We start from the raw sequence: 7,336 nt of genomic DNA on the forward strand, positions 1-7,336 counted from the left end.
CTTTTACCTTAGGAATTTCTTACACAGAACCAAAACATGCTAATTCTACCTGCCACTTGATAGTCTTAGTGGTCGTTTGCATTGTGTCACACGAACTAATAAAACTTTTTGGGTTACCTTTTACTTACCATATGTCAGGCACTATACTAAGCACTGTACATACATGATTTCATTTAACCTTCACAAACAGACAAGTCTAAACAGAGACTCTAAATTGCCAAAGGCCATCCACCTAATGAGTAGCAGAGGATTTAAACACAGAACATGTGCCTCAACATTCTGCTACAACTGTTTACAAGGATTTCCAGAGAGCCAAAAGAGATGCCACAGATGAGTGAATATTATAATAAAAAGCCCTTAGAGAGCATCTGATCAATCTCCTCATTATATAGCTTCACCTTTCCCCATCCCTTTAGAAAACTGACTTGATTTTCACACCCTTCACAATTACAATGGCAGCTTCAGGGACTGGGTTTCCTTTAACACTAAATCTTAACTGCAGATAGATTCTCTCACAATAGAGGGTGAGAAAGGGCCACTCTCTCAGCAACAAACAAAAATTCTTTTTTATCTTGGTTTCCATATGTTTAGGCCTTTAAGAGTGGCAAAGGATCTAGGCAGTGAAGATAAAGGACAGGTTAGTTGAAACTAAATTACTCTGTGACACAACTGGTATGTAGACCGTAATATCTTTGAGTTCCTTCAGTGAACTCAGTTGATAATACTGATTAGTGATCATCCTCCCATCTCATGTTTGCCCCACCCTCCATGTTAGATCACCATAGCCCATCCCACACAAACCCCCAACAAACACCTATTAGCTCTAAAGTGATCCTCACGGGATTACAACATCAACAACTTACTTCATTCTGCTATGTTAAAATGCTAGAGTGCCAGGCACGTTGATCTTTTGGTGTATTCAAATTTCTCACTCTATGCACTGCTTTTGGGAAGGATGATGCGGCAGATACGAAGGGAACAATCAGGAGCTACAAAAAACAAGAGGGAAACCATATAAATGCCATAAAAATGTATTAACTGAGTACCGTGCTAGACTTAGGGGAAGGTTCAAATTAATGAGCTGTAGAAACACTCTCTACAGAGCTTAGAAATGTACAAAGTTGAAGCTTTCAGGTCCTTAGAGATAAAACTAATACAACGTCCTCACTCAACAGAATAGGAAACTAGGGCATAAATAGGAAAATGTCTTGCCTACTAACACTTGGTGACCCACTGGAAACAGCACCATCAATCTAGCCTTATTTCTTTACATGAATACTAATCTGTACAAAGCCGGTATGATCAGGACTTACTACACAGAATGGTTACATCCATCTCCCAACCTACATCCCCTTAATCAGCCTCTCTCATCACTGACCTAGAGTATCCAGGGTCCTGGTTCTTTAGATCCTCCCTGACGGTAGATAACTTTGTACCATTTCTGGTCAGGTTCCCATTTGTAGCTGTGAAGCTTCCATCAATCAGCAAGCACAGCATACAAAGATACAATTCTTATTTATCTTCTTAAACAACTTGTTTTGTGTTTTATCCCGCAGACGTCCCAAGGCATCTTGAAGTATGTAAATGACTGGCAAAGTTCTCCAACAGGGCCTCAAGGCAGACTTTGTGGACCAGAGGGTCCAGAATGATGATCTGCCCACGATTAATGTCACAGATGTGGCAGTTGTTGTCCATGTTCTCCTAAAAGAAAGAACAATTTAGCTGTAACCCTCCACCAAATACTATAGTGCCACCCTAAAATCCTAACTCATGCAGCCTGCTACTCTCTTCACATCATCATTTTCACCCATCTCATACCCAGTTGCTTCCCCGGTTAGTTAGGAGCTGGCAGACACAGTTGATAATGATGAAAACAATCTCAGTTGAAAGCTAAGTGAAATGTATACTGGAAAACATGATCAAACTTAAAGACTACTGGGGCCAGCCCCATAGCCCAGTGGTTAAGTTCAGTGTGCTCCACTTCAGTGGCCCAGGTTCAGTTCCCAGGTATGGAACTACACCACTGGTCAGTGGCCATGCTGTGGTGGTGACTCACATAAAAAAAATTAAAGACCACTTATTATGCTTTTAGGGACAGCTTACCCACCTCTGATGTGTGGTAGCTGTCTTGAGACTTCATCTTCCTACCTGGGCCCAGGAAAGAATCTTGATAGAACCTCCTGGCCTAGGCTTGTTGCCCAGTGGTAGTGAGCCTTTCCCCTGGAGGATCCTCATGCCCCATCTCCACCTAGGGATCGTCAAAGGGAATGGGTCACTAACACCATAAAGCAACAAGCCTATTCTTCTGAGGAAGACCTGGAGAAGAGATAAAGAAAACTAAATTACTGAAATGCAATACAGTGGGAAAGTCTATCCCAATGAGCAACTAGTGGTTAAATTAAACTATGTCTACCCTTTTCTTCAGATGGATTGAGGGGTGGAGATTTGGAACTGTGTAGAACTCCATATTCTAGCTACAAGCCTAGCAACATGCAAATTTTTCTATTCATTCCAGCTCCTTTCCTTCTATTATTTCCCCCCATCTCCAAGAGCAATTAAGAGCTGAATAATTACCAAAATTCCCACACTGTGCTTTATTTTCCAGTGTCCACTGATGAGCAATCCTCTAGAGTGCAGATTATTAATGTCTGAGTGTTCTGATCATGAAATATAGTGAAGGTGAGAAATCAAGAGAAAACAGAAGGAGAAGCTAACACTTTCTCAACGAAGAGAGTCATCAAGTTACTTAGAAAAGCTACGATGTGGTCTGACCCTCTGAGTCCTGTAAGAACTCTTCTTCACATTGCTCAGTTTTAAGAACTGATCAATCTAACTCAAAGTGCCTCTCTCTTGCCTAGTTTTATATCATTCTCCTCTTTTAATTTGTACGTTAAGTAGTAAGATGCTGGAGCACTGCCAAGGTAAACAGAATTGTTTTCTACTCAACCTACATGGTACATTTCTTAAACAGCTTATATAAATGGGACACCATGAGAGTCCCAGGATATTCAGAGAAGTCAAGATTTATTACAGGCATATAAAACCCCAGTTATCACAACAGCTAAGCAAATCTATGCAAAAGGAAAAACAAGGTACAGAAAGCTAGGGATCTAGTTACACAGGCCCTTGGGTCTCTGTTATTCTACCTTTTAGCAATTTCATAGTTTTTCAAATTAACAAACCCTCAACTTCTTAAAACAAGAGAATGACAGTGACAGTGGAATTAAGCCTGCCAAAACAAGGCTATGACACAAATAAGTTGGTACTACTCAGCACTTACCACCAGTCTCCCAAAGGAAGGTGGAAATAATTTCAAGGCCTACTAAACAGAAGGCATAGGTTCATTCTCTATCTCCTGCTAAGTAGGTATGAGATATGAAAGAAAGTAATTTATTGTTTTGCATCTCTCATTCTTCATTTATGAAATGGGGATCAAGATGCTTGCCCTTACAGACTTCACTGTAACCTAGCTCTTAGGGATAAATGAAATAATAGATGAAACTCATTCTTGAAAGTTAAAATGTATGTGTATATGCCAAAAAAAAAACCTGTGTAGGAATTGATAAGAACTAGCTCATGTTCTGTTTTAAAAAGGAGAGCTGCAGGAAGTTAAAAGCCCTTAAAGCCAAAGACAGAATTCCCACAAGAACGAGCACCCCAAACTACCTTTTTCTCCAGGTGGCCTGCAAGCCATCCTCTTAAGACCAGTTGGAGCTTATCCAGATTCTCCGAAGGAAAGATCTGATGAATGTGGAGCTTCTTAGAGCTGCCTGCAGTCCTCAGGTCTCACATGCTTGAATGTCCTGAAGAAGAAAGACAGGGTTCAGCGGGATATATAATTGTTGAGAAAACCTCAACAAGAAAAAAACTAGGAAGTATTAACCTGAAGCATCAGCTATAGGTGTCTCCTGTCTCTTCTCTCTAGCCTGTTTGATCTCCCTAACGTCCTGTAAGGCGAGCACTGGCACTATCACAGAATGATTAAGCTAGTGTAGAAAAGAACTAAATGAAAATATGGGTGAAACCAATACCCACCTTATTAAAAGCTGACTAAATTTGTGGCCTAAAGGTCATCCTCTTGCTGAAAATACTTCAAGATACAAGGTAGCAGAGCAATTGCTACTACTGCCTGGAGGTACGAGTGCCTTGACCATTTTTAATAATTGGCTAGCTGCCTTTACTGTAGGATAGGAGCTCACTGAAGCAGGTCTAAGCCAGGTTTGCAATCTTGAAAACACTATATATGGTATGGTATGGTGTGGAAAGCACCAAGTATGGCTTGATCAGAAATTACCATAAGGACCTTTATGCCAGTATCAAACAAACTCTAACAGTAGTATGTGAAAGATCACTTATTCAACTCTATTCTCTAGATAACATGTCCAGTAAAACCAAACTGGAGTTCTGTGATGTTCTCAATATGAGCAGAACAGGCTTCAAAATCTCTTGGCAACATCCTTCCCCATCCTTGTTTAACCTAAGATTAGATTCTTCATCCCAAATACAGGCTTCTGGTTCAACATGGCAGTTCATACATATTTATACATATTTACTCCACTCCTTCCTGAAACACCATTAACATAGTTAACTCAATGGCACCTATACAACAATATATAACTGTGCATGGCCACTGAAGTTTAACTTGTTAAATTCAGCAGGTCAGTTAAGTCTTAAACAAATACTTGAGATCCAACTTGAGTTAGATTTTGAAGGAAACCACTGTTAAATGTTACTTGTCTGTAACTAAAAATATGGTAGTGGGAAAATCAAGTTTTTTTCCAATCCAGTTTCTAAGACTAGAGGCAGATGAAGGTATTAGCTCTGTTTAACCATACACGTCAGTGCTCTTTGCCATCCAAGATTATAAAGTTTGGGGAAACAGCTCACTTCAGATAATCAGTTGGCTTCTCTTTGAGCTGGCGAAAACTTTCCCAGGACACTTTCACAAATAAGAATAATTTAGCAGCCACCACAGATGAACTTTTAATTCTTTTTTTTTTTTTTAAAGATTGGCACCTGAGCTAACAACTGTTGCCAATCTTTTTTTTTTTTTCTGCTTTATCTCCCCAAACCCCCCAGTACATAGTTGTATATCTTAGTTGCAGGTCCTTCTAGTTGTGGGATGTGGGACGCTGCCTCAACGTGGCCTGACAAGCAGTGCCATGTCTGCGCCCAGGATCCGAACCCTGGGCCACCGCAGCGGAGCGTGCTAACTTAACCACTCGGCCACGGAGCCGGCCCTGAACTTTTAATTCTTTACTTCAAGTCACAAACTCCTATTCAGGTATACATTTGATATCCAGGGCTCAGAAACCCTGAAAAGAAATTATGAATGCTTAATCATAACAGCTCTAGGTCTTATGATCTTCTATAATTTAGGGAGGTGGTTAGAGAAATGTGTATATAGGTTACAGAAAGATAGGTAGAAAAGCTGAAGAAGGGTATGGGAAAAAATACACAAAACCAGGGTCAGAAAATTTCCTCCAATCTATATATTAAGGTTCTATAAGGAGGAAAGTTAGAAATCACAATAACCATTTAGAGAAATGCCCAAAGAATTTTAACTGCTTTCCTTTTTGATCCATTGAAAATTTTCCAAATGACAAAATGTCATTTTCAGGGGTTGAGGTATTCAATTCAAGTCCTTGTCTTAATTCATCAGCAGTCCCTAGACACTGAAGTTGTGATTCATGGTGATTTGATCCAAGGTTAGAGCCAGGTCCAAAGGCTAGGTGTTCCTACTCCCAATTCAGAACTTTTTCATAATTTTGCCAGTATCTCCTTCTGCCCCCAAACCCATGAAAAAGAATAGTGATTCACTCCGTCTAAAAGAACATGGGCTTCTTTAAAATGCACTTGCAAAAAGCAAGGAATATTGGAGTACTGCCTGTAAGCCCTTGGCTTACACATCCCCTGAGCCAAGTGACCAAGGTGCTGCCTAGGCACACCTTGCCATCACTTTGCTCAGTAAGAACGTTTCCCTTACTCTTCTTCCTCTATGCCCCACAGAATGTCCCAACGTTTTGATGGTATTGCCCAACACCATAATGATTCGTTCATTTCTGCATCTTCCATCATATAGCAAATTCCTTGACAGGAATCATGTCTTTGGTTTTGCTATCGACTCCAGTGCCTGGCCCAATAACTATTTATTGACACAAGGATTATCCCAATTTTGAAGATGCCCACGTTTCCAAAGCATCCCTTTTTACAACTGCTAGAGATTTTATTTCAAGCAATGAATTGAAATACAACTCCAAGATTCACCTTTGGATGCTGTCTAGTGCAGGCTTCAGTCCACCTAAAATTGGTCCATCCTTCCTCAAGTGGGGGTACAGAACCGGCTGAGAATTCATCCCTTTAAAACAAATTCCAGTAAACAGTTATAGTTGTATGTTAGTACTGAACGATAATTTGATTAGTAGCGATAAAAGATTTCATAAAGCGTAGACCAGTGTTTCTCAAATTGGGGTGATAAGAACCCTGGGGGTTTGTGGATATATTCTTATGGATCCCCAAGTCCTACATATATTATATATAAAACACTGTATATCTTTGACAAACATATCTTGAAATTAGAAATCATGTTTACATTTCAAATAACTTTCTTAAGTCATTATTCCTCAAAACATATATTCTTTAGGATCTCAAAAAATTCTTTTCCTTTAAAAGATGTTTCATCCTGACAGATTACTTCAGTTTGAGAAACAATGGCATAGACCATGTTTCCAAGAAGGCTCAGGACCATTTGTTTGTTACCCCAGTTAGTCAGGCAAATAATGTCTTTAGGCAATGGGGGGAAGGAGGAACAAACTGTGAGGAATTATGGATTTAACTAAAATGGGCAGTAAGAGAAAAGCCCAGCTCATTAATATGGTTCCTCTTGCTCCTGCTAAGATGCAGGGATGTGCACAAAAAATGTTTCAAATTTGATGTTAACATTTTTTCAGCTGGACCTTTGTGTTTGTTTTACATTGGAGAGTCTAAGCTTTTTAGCTTACCAAGGTACTTGTTGAAAAAGACAAAGGGGAAGAAGGTATTTCAACTTCATCAAAGTAAGCAAGGTAATGGGTTTTCTTATAAAACTTAGACTTCTCCATTGCCCTCTTGCCAAATAGGTTCCACAAATATCTCAAACTAAAAAGGCATCACTACTCTCATCTGTTCTTCGGCAGAGACAGAACAAAAAGGTACAAAGAACAAACTAATCATATTTATACCCCCAATACTTGAACTTCAAAAAGCTCAAGTTTATAATGAGATTTAACAATTGACAATTTGCTAGCCTTAGCATATAGCCAAACACAATGGCTATGCTTTATCCCTTGCTATGCCG

At 39.6% G+C, this 7,336-nt stretch overlaps 1 long non-coding RNA gene across 5 annotated transcripts in view; it reads right to left on the reverse strand.

Moving 5' to 3' along the window:
• LOC106827471 (uncharacterized) overlaps window positions 1–7,336 on the reverse strand; it is a 35,867-nt gene that overhangs the window by 7,638 nt on the left and 20,893 nt on the right. For 4 of the 5 annotated variants that reach the window (XR_011499820.1, XR_001397135.3, XR_011499822.1 and 1 more), the window contains 5 exons: window positions 6,268–6,358; window positions 3,667–3,803; window positions 2,108–2,316; window positions 1,379–1,701; window positions 864–989 (listed from right to left, as the gene is read on the reverse strand). This is a non-coding gene — a long non-coding RNA (uncharacterized lncRNA). The remainder of the gene's footprint in view (window positions 1–863; window positions 990–1,378; window positions 1,702–2,107; window positions 2,317–3,666; window positions 3,804–6,267; window positions 6,359–7,336) is intronic. The other variant, XR_011499823.1, reaches the window with a different exon arrangement.

The sequence above is a fragment of the Equus asinus genome, chromosome X (assembly GCF_041296235.1).
Source record: "Equus asinus isolate D_3611 breed Donkey chromosome X, EquAss-T2T_v2, whole genome shotgun sequence".
In the NCBI taxonomy this organism is placed as follows: Eukaryota; Metazoa; Chordata; class Mammalia; order Perissodactyla; family Equidae; genus Equus; species Equus asinus.